Source organism: Bombina bombina, chromosome 3, assembly GCF_027579735.1.
Source record: "Bombina bombina isolate aBomBom1 chromosome 3, aBomBom1.pri, whole genome shotgun sequence".
NCBI lineage: Eukaryota > Metazoa > Chordata > Amphibia > Anura > Bombinatoridae > Bombina > Bombina bombina.
The window spans coordinates 622,286,883-622,303,940 of record NC_069501.1 but is presented as its reverse complement, the minus strand read 5'-3'; the positions used below and the strand labels follow the sequence as shown (position 1 = coordinate 622,303,940).

The window sequence follows — 17,058 nt, the reverse complement described above, 5'->3', positions numbered from 1 at the left end:
GCAGGGAGAGTTTTTCTGCAAAACCATCCCGTCTCATAATAACAGCTCCATAAGCAATCAGCATTGACGAGTTTCGCTGCCTGCTTTCTTCACTCAAGTCCATGTGAGGAGCGAGGCTACTAACCTGTCACACTTGAAGGGCCGTGTTCCTGTTCCACGGCGTAGATTCTGGTAAGATAATTTCATTTTTTATTAATAATAACTTAGAAGACAGGGTCACAGTGTGGCGCCTTTTTATTTTTACAGAATCAAAGGTTAATATTCCTGGACGGGGGATTATTGAACAGGGGGGGTTTAAACATGATATTGTTTGTCTCGTTGCTGCGTTATGTGCGAGATGAGGCTCTGGCAATGTGTGGAACTTTCAGGTTACTTGCAGAAATTTGCGCGGCATTTTTTGGTGCGGTTTTCCCTAGTGCAGGGGTGGTCCTGCCAGGCATTCCATGTGACTGGTTGTGGCTATCTATCCTTCTGTTGGTCTGTGGCGCAGTAGACGTAGCGGTTTCTGTAGTCCGGGTCCTAGGAGGTGGTGAGTGCCCCGGCCATTGGTGGTATAAAGGTGCCTTTTAAATAAATAAAGTTAGTCTAACCAAGCGCGCAAGCGATAGAGGATTCCGACGCGTTGGAAGGCTCTCCTTCCTTAATAAAGTCTCATTCCTTAATGAAGTCTCATTCCTGTGTTTGTGAGGAGGTTCTGGTAGATCAGCCTGCTCAACTATGTTTCACATGCCTTGATAAAGTTACAACATCTAAATGTAAACAGATGTCTAGTACTACTGAGCCGTCCACCTCTGAGGGTTCTTCGTCCCTGGAGGTGTGTTCCCTACATTCATCTCCGATTGCACATGCAGCGCCCCGGGGTCTATCCATTACTCCTTTGGGTGAGATTCGTTGGCCGTCAGACTGGAATCGGCGGTTTCAAAAGTGATCCATGCCTTACCACGTTCTGCTAAGCACAAGCGTAGGGTTTATCATAGCGGCCCGGCCTAGGGTTTGTTTTCACCAATGGAAGATCCAGAGGCTCTATGCGATGACTAGGCCAACTCAGATTCTTAGGAGGAGGCCCCTTCTGGGTCGGAGTCAGTGTCCTCTAAACCTCTGGTGGCGGAGAAGCCTGGTTATAGGTTTAGGATGGAGAATTTGCGCTTTCTGCTTCGGTAGGTGCTTGCTACTCTGGAGCTTTCGAAACCTAAGATACCGGAGGAACCTGCGATTCCTAAGCTTGACAAGGTATACGAGGACAGGGTAGTACCTCAGTCTTTCCCGGTTCCCATTAAGATGGCTAATATTATTAACGAATGGGAGCGATTAGGTTCTTCCTTTTCCCCTTCCTCTTTTAAAAAACTGTTCCCCGTTCCGGACTCTCAGCTTGAGCTGTGGGGGACCATCCCTAAGGTGGATGGGGCTATCTCTACGCTCACGAAGCGGACGACTATTCCCCTCGAGGATAGTTTGTTGTTTAAAGAGCCCATGGATAAAAAGCTGAAAAACCTGTTGAGAAAGATGTTTCAGCACACGGGGTTTGTTTTTCAGCCAGTTGCGGCGGTCGCTGGAGCTGCAACATATATTGGTGTGAATCCCTGTGTGAAATGGTCGAGGGGGAGACATCCATCGACGAGATACAGGAGAAGATTAAGGTGCTGAAGATTGCCAATTCTTTCATCTGTGATGCCAATATGCAAATTATTCGCCTGAATGCTAAGGTGTCAGGTTTTACTGTTTTAGCGCGCAGGGCTCTGTGGCTAAAATCTTGGTGTGCGGACATGACCACTAAGGCGAAGCTGTTCCTGCCTTTTCAAGGAAAGATCCTGTTCGGTCCAGGATTGGATTAGATTATATCCACTGTTACGGGAGGCAAGGGAGCTTTCCTACCACGGGATAAGAAGCCTAAGCCTAAAGGATTTACTTTTCGTCCCTTTTGTGCGGATAAGGCCCAGCGGCAGAAACCCGCCACAAAAGCAGACCATTTAATGGGATCTTGTAAGCTGGCTCAATCTTGGAACAAGTCTAAGCAGTGCAAGAAGCCTGCCGAGACGAAATCTGCATGAAGGGGCGGCCCCCGACCGGTGTCCGGATCACGTAGGGGGCAGATTATCTCTATTCTCAGACGCATGGTTGCAGGACGTTCAGGACCCTTGGGTTCTAGAGGTGGTCTCTCAGGGTTACGGGATAGGGTACAGATCCCATCCACCCGAGGGCAGATTAATCCTGTCAAACCTGTCTTCAAAACCAGAGAAGAGAGCGCCCTTTCTAGTGTGTGTGAGGGATCTCACCTCGCTGGGTTATTGTACCAGTACCCCTAGCAGAGAGGGGTCTAGGGTACTATTCCAACCTTTGTGGTTCCAAAGAAGGGCACGTTCCGCCCGATTCTGGACCTAAAGTGTTTAAACAAGTTTCTGAGTCTTCCATCGTTCAAAATGGAAACAATCTATTCTGCCCCTAGTTCAAGAGGGACAGTTCATGACTATAGACTTGAAGGACGTCTACCTTCATGTACCAATCCACAGGGACCACTTCAGGTTCCTAAGATTTGCATTTCTGGACCAACACTTCCAGTTTGTGGCCCTTTGTTTTGGTCTGGCGACGGCCCCAAGAGTCTTCACAAAGGTTCTGGGGCGCTGCTTGCAGTGGTCAGATCCAGGGGCATTGCGGTGGCGCCTTACCTGGACGACATACTAGTTCAGGTGCCGTCGCTCAGCCTCGCAGAGGATCATTTGAGGGCTCTTCTGCTCCAATCTCACGATTGGAGGATCAACTCAGGAAAGGGTTCCCAGCAACAGGGTGGAGTTCCTGGGCATGATCATAAACTCTGTCCATGAAGATATTTCTCACAGATCAGCGGCGCAGGAAGCTTGCGTCCACCTGTCTTGCCCTTCAGTCCTCCACAAGCCTGTGGGTGGCTCAATGTATGGAGGTGATAGGTCTCATGGTGTCAAGCATAGATGTCATCCCATTCGCCAGGTTCCATCTCAGACCTCTTCAATTGTGCATGTTGAGACAGTCGAACGGCGATCATTCAGATCTATCAAAGCTGATATCCATGGATGCTCCTACTCGCAACTCCCTCTCTTGGCGGATTCGTCCGGAGCAACTGTCCATGGGGAAATCCTTCTTGCGACCGTCCTTGGAGATTGTGACTACGGACACCAGTCTGACAGGATGGGGAGCTGTTTGGGGTGCCAGGATGGCACAAGGAAAGTGGTCCAGGTAGGAGTCTCTCCTTCCGAACAACATCCTAGAACTTCGAGCGATTTACAATGCTCTGAAGGCATGGCCTTCTCTGGAGTCAGTCAGTTGCATCAGATTCCAGACCGTCAACATTACCTCGGTGGCTTACATCAACCATCAGGGCGGTACGAGGAGCTTCCTCGCGATGAGTGAGGTGTCTCGGATTCTGGATTAGGTGGAGTCCCACGACTGCTCACTCTCAGCGATTCACATTCTAGGTGTGGACAACTGGGAAGCGGACTTTCTCAGCAGACAATCCTTCCATCCGGGGGGATGGTCTCTTCACCCAGAGGTGTTTGCGGAGATTTGCACAGATAGGGAGCATCTGAGAAAGATCTCATGGTGTCCAGACTCGATTGCAAGCTACCTCGATACGGATTGAAGTCCAGGGATCCCCATGCGTAACTAATGACTTAGTGGTTCCTTGGGGATTGAGCCTAGCTTACATTTTTCCACCGTTACCACTTCTATCTTGCGTAGTGGCATGCATCAAACCGGAGCGGGCCCGGCTATTCTGATTGCTCCTTTGTGGCCGCGGAGGACGTGGTTTGCGGATCTGGTGGTGATGTCATCCTCTCCGCTGTGGAGGTTACCCTGTCGCAGGGATCTGCTGTCACAGGGCCCCTTTCAACATCGAAATCTAGATTCTCTGTGGCTGACTGCGTGGAGATTTAACGCCTAGTCTTAGCTAAGAGAGGCTTTTCAGAGAGTGTAATTGATAAGCTAATTCAGGCAAGGAAGCCAGTCACTCGTCGCATCTACTATAAGGTCTGGAGGACTTATTTGTCCTGGTGTGAGAAGCATGGATATTCTTGGCATAAGGTGAAGGTATCCAGGATTCTGTCCTTTCTCTAAGATGGTTTGGAGAAGGGTCTTGCCGCTAGTTCCTTAAAGGGTCCGATTTCGGCATTATCAGTTTTGTTGCATAAGAGACTCGCTGAGCTACCTGACAGTCAATCTTTTGTTCAGGCTTTGTCTAGAATCAGGCCTGTCTTTAGACAGTTGGCTCCACCTTGGAGCTTAAACTTAGTCCTTAAGGTTTTGCAGAGGGTTCCATTTGAACCTATGCATTCCATAGACCTTAAGATTCTGTCTTGGAAGGTTCGCTTCCTGTTGGCTATTGCATCGGCACGCAGAGTATCTGAACTAGCTGCCCTGCAATGTGATCCTCCTTATCTGGTGTTTCATGCAGATAGGGCGGTACTTCGCACTGGGTTGGGGTTTCTCCCCAAGGTGGTGTCTAACCATAACGTCAATCAGTAAATAGTTGTTCCTTCTTTGTGTCCTAACACTTCTTCGAAGGAGAGGTTACTTCATAACCTGGATGTGGTTTGTGCTTTGAAGTTCTATCTTCAGGCTACAAATGATTTCAGATTGTCTACATCTCTTTTTGTGGTGTATTAAGGGAAGCGCAAGGGGCAGAAGGCCTCTTCTTCTAATTTGTCCTTTTGGTTGAGGAGCTTTATTCGCTTGGCCCATGAGACAGCGGGACATAAGCCTCCTCAGAGGATCACGGCTTAACTAGAGCTGTGGCTTCGTCTTGGGCCTTCAAGTATGAGGCCTCTATGGAGCAAATTTTGTAAGGCGGCTTCCTGGTCCTCCTTACACACTTTTACAAAGTTTTACAAATTTGATGTTTTTGCTTCTGCGGAAGCTGTTTTTGGGAGAGAGGTTTTGCAGGCTGTGGTGCCCTCAGATTAGGGTCCGCCTTTTACCCTCCCGGTTTCAATCAGTGTCCTCTAGAGATTGGGTATATGTTCCCAACAGTAATGAATGAATCATAAATTATGCTTACCTGATAATTTCATTTCCATCGAGGGGAGTAGAGTCCACTGCTCCCGCCCGTATCTCCTACTGTTCTTTGTTCCCTCGGTAGAATGACTGGGGGGTGAGGGAAGTGGGGGAGGTATTTAAGCTGGGGTGTCTTTGCCGCCTCCTGGTGGCCAGGTTCTTAATTCCCAACAGTAATGAGTGAAGCCGTGGACTCTCCTCCCCTCGATGGAAATAAAATTATCAGGTAAGCATAATTTATATTATTTGTTATGTCCAAGAGGAGCAGCACCATTGTGGCTTGGTGGTTAGCTTGCCTGCAGGAAGCTTTGAGATTGAATCCACCTCAGGGTTTGGGTTTTTTCAAGATCTTGGACATCTTTTAGCCAGCTTTCTAATGATTGCTGTCATAAACCCTTATCAATGCGGATTTGCTATTCTAGGTAATCCAGTTTACCTCTTATGAAGGGTTGTTTTTATCTGGGTTTTTTACCTGCATTCCAGTGGGTTCTCTCCGGTCCCTATCTTTAAGTGGGTCTTAGGATTTTGTTCAAGCCAGCTGCCTTATCTTAGTTGCCTAGCAAGCGGATGATTTTGCAGTTTGATTCCAGCTATATTTTTTCACACTGTGTGTGCTCAAGCTGTTTAAAGCCTGTGGCGACTGCTTATCTGGTTTAACTAGCGTTTTATAGGAGTTGGTACTTTTTTTTTTTTTTTTTTTTTTTTATGGTAATATTTGTTCTCATGGTGGTTTCCATGGACATTTTATTTCTTTAACTAGTTTCCATCTGAGACTTCTCCAGCTACATCCTCAGACAATAGAATGGAGACCTTGTGGACCTCTCTCGCAGTTGGTCCTTGACTACCTGGAGAGAGTTTCTCTGTCTTGGTGGCTCTGTCCGCATCATTTGTCCCAAGGCTTGTTCTCTAAGGACTTGGTCTCAGGTGGAGTTTGTCTCTCTAATAAATATCTCAGCTTTGCAAGCATTTTTTATATGTCCCTATAGCTTTAGGAGTGTCTGTCTTTTAATCAGGGCAGCTCCCTGTTCGGGCGCTCACTTCTTTTGGTATAGTTCTCACCGGTGGCTTTTATTTCTATCAGCGAGGAACAAGGAGTTCCTTAGTTGATGAAGGAAGTGTCTTGCATCCTTCGGTTGGGCGGAGGCTCACATCTACCACATTTGCCACATTTCTGCTATTCTCATCCCAGGTGTGTGCATCTGGGAAGCAATGGGTTCTTCCTTTGGAAGTATGTTCTATGATATCTCTCTCAGGTGGGGGGTTTCGAAGTGAGTCGGTATGGCGTTTTGGTTGTTCTTTGAACTTTCTATACGGGGTCCTGATCTAGGGACTCTCTTGCTGTCCAGGTGGATGCTCTTGCAATTCTTGGGATTGCTCAGTTTTTCTTCTGTTTGACCTTCTTCTCGGATGATAGCTGGGATCTTTACAGAAGCTCGCTTCAGTGTATATATTTTTCCAGATTGATCGCAGAGGATTGCCTTTTGGCTAAGATCAAGTGTAGTCTCTCTTCTTTTCAGTTTAATGTCTGATAAGTCCCATATCTGGGGGCCATATATTAAATGGATTTTTGGCGTGTGGACCTGGTGAAGGGTCCTCTCCTCCATGGAGATTTCTGCTGAGGAAGGATTTTTTTTCCTTCTGGGTTCTTTTCTTCTTTCAAATCTAGATTTTCGGAAGCTGACTGCTGGTGAGTCCATTATCCTAGTCTTGTAGAAGATTTTCTGTTATGGTCATTGTTCCTTAATCTAGGCTTGTAAGCCAGTATCTTGAATATATACCAGATGGTTGGGTGCTCTTCCTATTCTGGTGCAAATCTCAGGGGTTTTCTATGGATGTTAGGTGAGAGTTCCCTGTATTTTGTCCTTTCTTCAGGAGTGTCTGGAGATGGGTTTGTCAATCGGTTCCTGATGGGGTCAGATCTGTACTTTTCGTTTTATTGCCTTTCATTCGGCTGACTTACCAGATGTTCAGCCTTTCTGGTCAGGACTTGGTTAGTATCAGGCCTGGGTCCTTATCTGTTGCTTCTCCTTGGAGCCTTCTTCCTGTTCTTCAGAGTTTGCAGTAGGCTCATTTGGTCCTATGCATACTGTGGAGGGGGTTATTGTCGAAGATGCCGATTAGCTCAGTAGGTAGCCTACTGAACTAAGGCCCTGGAGATTCAGGTTCAGATACAGCTCAGAATTTCTGTTTGGCAATCTCTCCTATCACTGTCATGATTAGGCTCTCTGAAATGGAGGGTTTATTAGCCTTTTCTTCTGCTTGTTGAAATCTCAGAACTTTCAACTATACAGAGTGTTTGTTTTTTTCCATGAGGAAAGGCCTTTTTTTTTTGTACCACTTTGGAACTTATTCCTAAGGTGGTTTCGGAACACTATATCATTCAGGAATTTGTCGTTCTTTCTTGGTGTCCTACTCCTCAGATGGAGTCTTTCTTTGGGGATATTAACCTCCTGCTAACAGGAAGTGGCAAAGAGCACCACAGCAGAGCTGTATATATAGCCCTTCCCCTTCCCCTCCACCCTCAGTCATTCTCTTTGCCTGTATTATACTAGGAAGACATGGTAAAGTGAGGTGTTAGTTTTAGTTTCTTCAATCAAGAAGTTTTTTTATTTTAAATGGTACCGGTGCGTACTATTTTCCTCAGAGGGATATGGAAGAAGATTTCTGCCCTGAGGTTTGATGATCTTAGCATTTGTAACTAAGATCCACGCTGGATCCCACAAGACTTCTGAAGGTAACCATGAGCTATCTTCAGTGTGGAGACCGGTTTCATGCTACAAGCAGCATTAAGGTATGTGCAGCCTTTTTTCCTGAGGAGACGTGGTGTATCAGAACTGGCTGGCATTATTTCCCTGTATGGGAATGGGGTAAGCAGTAAAACCTATTTTAATAAGAGGGGTGTTACTGGAGTCCCTATTTTATATTTATCATTAGTTGATATTTGGGCATTATGTGACATGGGAGACAATATCAAAAACAATGTTTCTTTCATGTAATTAGCAAGAGTCCCTGAGCTAGTGACGTATGGGATATACATTCCTACCAGGAGGGGCAAAGTTTCCCAAACCTCAAAATGCCTATAAATACACCCCTCACCACACCCACAAATCAGTTTTACAAACTTTGCCTCCTATGGAGGTGGTGAAGTAAGTTTGTGCTAGATTCTACGTTGATATGCGCTCCGCAGCAGTTTGGAGCCCGGTTTTCCTCTCAGCGTGCAGTGAATGTCAGAGGGATGTGAAGAGAGTATTGCCTATTTGAATTCAATGATCTCCTTCTACGAGGTCTATTTCATAGGTTCTCTGTTATCGGTCGTAGAGATTCATCTCTTACCTCCCTTTTCAGATCGACGATATCCTCTTATATATACCATTACCTCTACTGATTCTCGTTTCAGTACTGGTTTGGCTTTCTACTACATGTAGATGAGTGTCCTGGGGTAAGTAAGTCTTATTTTCTGTGACACTCTAAGCTATGGTTGGGCACTTTTATATAAAGTTCTAAATATATGTGTTCAAACATTTATTTGCCTTGATTCAGGATGTTCAACGTTCCTTATTTCAGACGGTCAGTTTCATATTTGGGATAATGCATATGAATAAATCAATTTTTTTCTTGCCTTAAAATTTGACTTTTTCCCTGTGGGCTGTTAGGCTCGCGGGGGCTGAAAATGCTTCATTTTATTGCGTAATTCTTGGCGCGGACTTTTTTGGCGCAAATTTCTTTTCTTTGTTTCCGGCGTCATACGTGTCGCCGGAAGTTGCGTAATTTTTGACGTTTTTTTTTGCGCCAAAAGTGTCGGCGTTCCTGATGTGGCGTCATTTTTGGCGCCAAAAGCATTTAGGCGCCAAATAATGTGGGCGTCTTTTTTTGGCGCTAAAAATGATGGGCGTCACTATTGTCTCCACATTATTTAAGTCTCATTGTTTATTGCTTCTGGTTGCTAGAAGCTTATTCACTGGCATTTTTTCCCATTCCTGAAACCGTCATTTAAGGAATTTGATCAATTTTGCTTTATATGTTGTTTTTTCTATTACATATTGCAAGATGTCCCAGATTGACCCGGAGTCAGAAGATACTTCTGGAAAATCACTGCCTGGTGCTGGATCTACCAAAGTTAAATGTATTTGCTGTAAACTTGTGGTATCTGTTCCTCCAGCTGTTGTTTGTAATGAATGTCATGACAAACTTGTTAATGCAGATATTTCCTTTAGTAATGTTACATTACCTGTTGTTGTTCCATCAACATCTAATGCTCAGTGTGTTCCTGTTAACATAAGAGATTTTGTTTCTAAATCCATTAAGAAGGCTATGTCTGTTATTCCTCCTTCTAGTAAACTTAAAAGGTCCTTTAAAACTTCTCATTTTTCAGATGAATTTTTAAATGAACATCATCATTCTGATAATGATTCCTCTGGTTCAGAGGATTCTGTTTCAGAGGTTGATGCTGATAAATCTTCATATTTATTCAAAATGGAATTTATTCGTTCTTTACTTAAAGAAGTCTTAATTGCATTAGAAATAGAGGATTCTGGTCCTCTTGATACTAAATCTAAAAGTTTAAATAAGGTTTTTAAATCTCCTGTAGTTATTCCAGAAGTTTTTCCTGTCCCTGATGCTATTTCTGAAGTAATCTCCAGGGAATGGAATAATTTGGGTAATTCATTTACTCCTTCTAAACGTTTTAAGCAATTATATCCTGTGCCATCTGACAGATTAGAGTTTTGGGACAAAATCCCTAAGGTTGATGGGGCTGTCTCTACTCTTGCTAAACATACTACTATTCCTACGGCAGATAGTACTTCCTTTAAGGATCCTTTAGATAGGAAAATTGAATCCTTTCTAAGAAAAGCTTACTTATGTTCAGATATTCTTCTTAGACCTGCTATATCTTTAGCGGATGTTGCTGCAGCTTCAACTTTTTGGTTAGAAGCTTTAGCGCAACAAGTAACAGATCATAATTCTCATAGCATTGTTAATCTTCTTCAACATGCTAATAACTTTATTTGTGATGCCATCTTTGATATCATTAGGGTTGATGTCAGGTATATGTCTCTAGCCATTTTAGCTAGAAGAGCTTTATGGCTTAAAACTTGGAATGCTGATATGTCTTCTAAGTCAACTTTGCTTTCCCTTTCTTTCCAGGGTAATAAATTATTTGGTTCACAGTTGGATTCTATTATCTCAACTGTTACTGGAGGGAAAGGAACTTTTTTACCACAGGATAAAAAATCTAAAGGTAAATTTAGGTCTAATAATCGTTTTCGTTCCTTTCGTCACAATAAGGAACAAAAGCCTGATCTTTCACCCACAGGAGCGGTATCAGTTTGGAAACCATCTCCAGTCTGGAATAAATCCAAGCCTTTTAGAAAACCAAAGCCAGCTCCAAAGTCCACATGAAGGTGCGGCCCTCATTCCAGCCCAGCTGGTAGGGGGCAGATTACAATTTTTCAAAGAAATTTGGATCAATTCAATTCACAATCTTTGGATTCAGAACATTGTTTCAGAAGGGTACAGAATAGGCTTCAAGATAAGGCCTCCTGCAAGAAGATTTTTTTCTTTCCCGTGTCCCAGTAAATCCAGTGAAGGCTCAAGCATTTCTGAAATGTTTTTCAGATCTAGAGTTGGCTGGAGTAATTATGCCAGTTCCAGTTCTGGAACAGGGACTGGGGTTTTATTCAAATCTCTTCATTGTACCAAAGAAGGAGAATTCCTTCAGACCAGTTCTGGATTTAAAAATATTGAATCATTATGTAAGGATACCAACATTCAAAATGGTAACTATAAGGACTATCCTGCCTTTTGTTCAGCAAGGGCATTATATGTCCACAATAGATTTACAGGATGCATATCTGCATATTCCGATTCATCCAGATCACTTTCAGTTTCTGAGATTCTCTTTCCTAGACAAGCATTACCAGTTTGTGGCTCTGCCGTTTGGCCTAGCAACAGCTCCAAGGATTTTTACAAAGGTTCTCGGTGCCCTTCTGTCTGTAATCAGAGAACAGGGTATTGTGGTATTTCCTTATTTGGGCGATATCTTGGTACTTGCTCAGTCTTCACATTTAGCAGAATCTCATACAAATCGACTTGTTTCTTCGAGATCATGGTTGGAGGATCAATTTACCGAAAAGTTCATTGATTCCTCAGACAAGGGTAACCTTTTTAGGTTTCCAGATAGATTCAGTGTCCATGACTCTGTCTCTGACAGACAAGAGACGTATAAAATTGATTTCAGCTTGTTGAAACCTTCAGTCTCAATCATTCCCTTCGGTAGCCTTATGCATGGAAATTCTAGGTCTTATGACTGCTGCATCGGACGCGATCCCCTTTGCTCGTTTTCACATGCGACCTCTTCAGCTCTGTATGCTGAACCAGTGGTGCAGGGATTACACAAAGATATCTCAATTGATATCTTTAAAACCGATTGTACGACACACTCTGACGTGGTGGAAAGATCACCATCGTTTAGTTCAGGGGGCTTCTTTTGTTCTTCCGACCTGGACTGTGATTTCAACAGATGCAAGTCTGACAGGTTGGGGAGCTGTTTGGGGGTCTCTGACAGCACAAGGGGTTTGGGAATCTCAGGAGGTGAGATTACCAATCAATATTTTGGAACTCCGTGCAATTTTCAGAGCTCTTCAGTCATGGCCTCTTCTGAAGAGAGAATCGTTCATTTGTTTTCAGACAGACAATGTCACAACTGTGGCATATATCAATCATCAAGGAGGGACTCACAGTCCTCTGGCTATGAAAGAAGTATCTCGAATACTGGTATGGGCGGAATCCAGCTCCTGTCTAATTTCTGCGGTTCATATCCCAGGTATAGACAATTGGGAAGCGGATTATCTCAGTCGCCAAACGTTACATCCGGGCGAATGGTCTCTTCACCCAGAGGTATTTCTTCAGATTGTTCAAATGTGGGGACTTCCAGAAATAGATCTGATGGCCTCTCATCTAAACAAGAAACTTCCCAGGTATCTGTCCAGATCCAGGGATCCTCAGGCGGAAGCAGTGGATGCATTGTCACTTCCTTGGAAGTATCATCCTGCCTATATCTTTCCGCCTCTAGTTCTTCTTCCAAGAGTAATCTCCAAGATTCTGAAGGAATGCTTGTTTGTTCTGTTGATGGCTCCAGCATGGCCTCACAGGTTTTGGTATGCGGATCTTGTCCGGATGGCCTCTTGCCAACCGTGGACTCTTCCGTTAAGACCAGACCTTCTGTCACAAGGTCCTTTTTTCCATCAGGATCTCAAATCCTTAAATTTGAAGGTATGGAGATTGAACGCTTGATTCTTAGTCAAAGAGGTTTCTCTGACTCTGTGATTAATACTATGTTACAGGCTCGTAAATCTGTATCTAGGAAGATATATTATCGAGTTTGGAAGACTTACATTTCTTGGTGTCTTTCTCATCATTTTTCCTGGCATTCTTTTAGAATTCCGAGAATTTTACAGTTTCTTCAGGATGGTTTGGATAAAGGTTTGTCTGCAAGTTCCTTGAAAGGACAAATCTCTGCTCTTTCTGTTCTTTTTCACAGAAAGATTGCTAATCTTCCTGATATTCATTGTTTTGTACAAGCTTTGGTTCGTATAAAACCTGTCATTAAGTCAATTTCTCCTCCTTGGAGTTTGAATTTGGTTCTGGGGGCTCTTCAAGCTCCTCCGTTTGAACCTATGCATTCACTGGACATTAATTTACTTTCTTGGAAAGTTTTGTTTCTTTTGGCCATCTCTTCTGCTAGAAGAGTTTCTGAATTATCTGCTCTTTCTTGTGAGTCTCCTTTTCTGATTTTTCATCAGGATAAGGCGGTGTTATGAACTTCTTTTAAATTTTTACCTAAGGTTGTGAATTCTAACAACATTAGTAGAGAAATTGTGGTTCCTTCATTGTGTCCTAATCCTAAGAATTCTAAGGAGAGATCATTGCATTCTTTGGATGTAGTTAGAGCTTTGAAATATTATGTTGAAGCTACTAAGAATTTCCGAAAGACTTCTAGTCTGTTAACTTTTCCGGTTCTTGGAAAGGTCAGAAGGCCTCTGCCATTTGTTTGGCATCTTGGTTGAGATCTTTAATTCATCATGCTTATGTTGAGTCGGGTAAAACTCCGCCTCAAAGGATTACAGCTCATTCTACTAGGTCAGTTTCTACTTCCTGGGCGTTTAGGAATGAAGCTTCGGTTGATCAGATTTGCAAAGCAGCAACTTGGTCGTCTTTGCATACTTTTACTAAATTCTACCATTTTGATGTATTTTCTTCTTCTGAAGCAGTTTTTGGTAGAAAAGTACTTCAGGCAGCTGTTTCAGTTTGATTCTTCTGCTTATAATTTCAGTTTTTTTCATTATAAGATTTAAACTTTATTTTGGGTGTGGATTATTTTCAGCGGAATTGGCTGTCTTTATTTTATGAATTATTCATTTTTTCTTACCTTCAAAAATTTGACTCTTGTTTTCCCTGTGGGCTGTTAGGCTCGCGGGGGCTGAAAATGCTTCATTTTATTGCGTCATTCTTGGCGCGGACTTTTTTGGCGCAAAAATTATTTTCCGTTTCCGGCGTCATACGTGTCGCCGGAAGTTGCGTCATTTTTTGACGTTATTTTGCGCCAAAAATGTCGGCGTTCCGGATGTGGCGTCATTTTTGGCGCCAAATGCATTTAGGCGCCAAATAATGTGGGCGTCTTATTTGGCGCTAAAAAATATGGGCGTCGCTTTTGTCTCCACATTATTTAAGTCTCATTTTTCATTGCTTCTGGTTGTTAGAAGCTTGTTCTTTGGCATTTTTTCCCATTCCTGAAACTGTCATTTAAGGAATTTGATCAATTTTGCTTTATATGTTGTTTTTTCTCTTACATATTGCAAGATGTCTCACGTTGCATCTGAGTCAGAAGATACTACAGGAAAATCGCTGTCTAGTGCTGGATCTACCAAAGCTAAGTGTATCTGCTGTAAACTTTTGGTAGCTATTCCTCCAGCTGTTGTTTGTATTAATTGTCATGACAAACTTGTTAATGCAGATATTTCCTTTAGTAAAGTACCATTGTCTGTTGCAGTTCCTTCAACATCTAAGGTGCAGAATGTTCCTGATAACATAAGAGATTTTGTTTCTGAATCCATCAAGAAGGCTATGTCTGTTATTTCTCCTTCTAGTAAACGTAAAAAATCTTTTAAAACTTCTCTCCCTACAGATGAATTTTTAAATGAACATCATCATTCTGATTCTGATGACTCTTCTGGTTCAGAGGATTCTGTTTCAGAGATTGATGCTGATAAATCTTCATATTTATTTAAAATGGAATTTATTCGTTCTTTACTTAAAGAAATATTAATTGCTTTAGAAATAGAGGATTCTGGTCCTCTTGATACTAATTCTAAACGTTTAGATAAGGTATTTAAATCTCCTGTGGTTATTCCAGAAGTTTTTCCTGTTCCTAATGCTATTTCTGCAGTAATTTCCAAAGAATGGGATAAATTGGGTAATTCATTTACTCCTTCTAAACGTTTTAAGCAATTATATCCTGTACCGTCTGACAGGTTAGAATTTTGGGACAAAATCCCTAAAGTTGATGGGGCTATTTCTACCCTTGCTAATAATTTTATCTGTGATGCCATTTTTGATATTATCAGAGTTGATGTCAGGTTTATGTCTCTAGCTATTTTAGCTAGAAGAGCTTTATGGCTTAAGACTTGGAATGCTGATATGGCTTCTAAATCAACTCTACTTTCTATTTCTTTCCAGGGTAACAAATTATTTGGTTCTCAGTTGGATTCTATTATCTCAACTGTTACTGGTGGGAAAGGAACTTTTTTACCACAGGATAAAAAATCTTAAGGTAAAAACAGGGCTAATAATCGTTTTCGTTCCTTTCGTTTCAACAAAGAACAAAAGCCTGATCCTTCATCCTCAGGAGCAGTTTCAGTTTGGAAACCATCTCCAGTCTGGAATAAATCCAAGCCTGCTAGAAAGGCAAAGCCTGCTTCTAAGTCCACATGAAGGTGCGGCCTTCATTCCAGCTCAGCTGGTAGGGGGCAGGTTACGTTTTTTCAAAGAAATTTGGATCAATTCTGTTCACAATCTTTGGATTCAGAACATTGTTTCAGAAGGGTACAGAATTGGTTTCAAGATGAGACCTCCTGCAAAGAGATTTTTTCTTTCCCGTGTCCCAGTAAATCCAGTGAAAGCTCAAGCATTTCTGAATTGTGTTTCAGATCTAGAGTTGGCTGGAGTAATTATGCCAGTTCCAGTTCCGGAACAGGGGATGGGGTTTTATTCAAATCTCTTCATTGTACCAAAGAAGGAGAATTCCTTCAGACCAGTTCTGGATCTAAAAATATTGAATCGTTATGTAAGGATACCAACGTTCAAGATGGTAACTTTAAGGACTATCTTGCCTTTTGTTCAGCAAGGGAATTATATGTCCACAATAGATTTACAGGATGCATATCTGCATATTCCGATTCATCCAGATCATTATCAGTTCCTGAGATTCTCTTTTCTGGACAAACATTACCAGTTTGTGGCTCTACCGTTTGGCCTTGCTACAGCTCCAAGAATTTTTTCAAAGGTTCTCGGTGCCCTTCTGTCTGTAATCAGAGAACAGGGTATTGTGGTATTTCCTTATTTGGACGATATCTTGGTACTTGCTCAGTCTTTTCATTTAGCAGAATCTCATACGAATTGACTTGTGGTGTTTCTTCAAGATCATGGTTGGAGGATCAATTTACCAAAAAGTTCTTTGATTCTTCAGACAAGGGTAACCTTTCTGGGTTTCCAGATAGATTCAGTGTCCATGACTCTGTCTTTAACAGACAAGAGACGTCTAAAATTGATTGCAGCTTGTCGAAACCTTCAGTCACAATCATTCCCTTCGGTAGCCTTATGCATGGAAATTCTAGGTCTTATGACTGCTGCATCGGACGCGATCCCCATTGCTCGTTTTCACATGCGACCTCTTCAGCTCTGTATGCTGAATCAATGGTGCAAGGATTACACAAAGATATCTCAATTAATATCTTTAAAACCGATTGTTCGACACTCTCTAACGTGGTGGACAGATCACCATCGTTTAATTCAGGGGGCTTCTTTTGTGCTTCCGACCTGGACTGTAATTTCAACAGATGCAAGTCTCACAGGTTGGGGAGCTGTGTGGGGATCTCTAACGGCACAAGGAGTTTGGGAATCTCAGGAGGTGAGATTACCGATCAATATTTTGGAACTCCGTGCAATTTCTCCAACATTGGTGTGTCCGGTCCACGGCATCATCCTTACTTGTGGGATATTCTCTTCCCCAACAGGAAATGGCAAAGAGTCCCAGCAAAGCTGGTCACATGATCCCTCCTAGGCTCCGCCCACCCCAGTCATTCTCTTTGCCGTTGCACAGGCAACATCTCCACGGAGATGGTTAAGAGTTTTTTTGGTGTTTAAATGTAGTTTTTTATTCTTCTATCAAGTGTTTGTTATTTTAAAATAGTGCTGGTATGTACTATTTACTCTGAAACAGAAAAGGATGAAGATTTCTGTTTGTAAGAGGAAGATGATTTTAGCAGACAGTAACTAAAATCGATTGCTGTTTCCACACAGGACTGTTGAGATGAAGTATCTTCAGTTGGGGGAAACAGTTAGCAGTCTTTTCTGGTTAAGGTATGACTAGCCATATTTCTAACAAGACCATGTAATGCTGGAAGGCTGTCATTTCCCCTCATGGGGACCGGTAAGCCATTTTCTTAGTTAAACATAAAAGAAAAAGGGCTTCAAAAAGGGCTTAAAAACTGGTAGACATTTTTCTGGGCTAAAACAATTGCTTTACTAGGCATATTATGCAGATTCTAACTAATTATTGGTATTATAATCTTGGGGAACGTTTAGAAAAACGGCAGGCACTGTGTTGGACACCTTTTTCAGATGGGGGCCTTTCTAGTTATAGACAGAGCCTCATTCTGGGACTGTATAGGGGTTAAATGTAAAAACGGCTCCGGTTCCGTTAATTTAAGGGTTAAAGCTCTGAAATTTGGTGTGCAATACTTTTAATGCTTTAAGACACTG

The 17,058-nt window shown here is 42.6% G+C and overlaps 1 protein-coding gene and 1 pseudogene across 1 annotated transcript in view; both read left to right on the top strand.

Moving 5' to 3' along the window:
* Positions 1 to 17,058, top strand: part of KPNA6 (karyopherin subunit alpha 6) — a gene marked incomplete in the record, with an annotated part of 182,623 nt that overhangs the window by 83,055 nt on the left and 82,510 nt on the right.
* On the top strand, positions 6,488 to 6,651 carry LOC128655065 (uncharacterized; annotated as a pseudogene).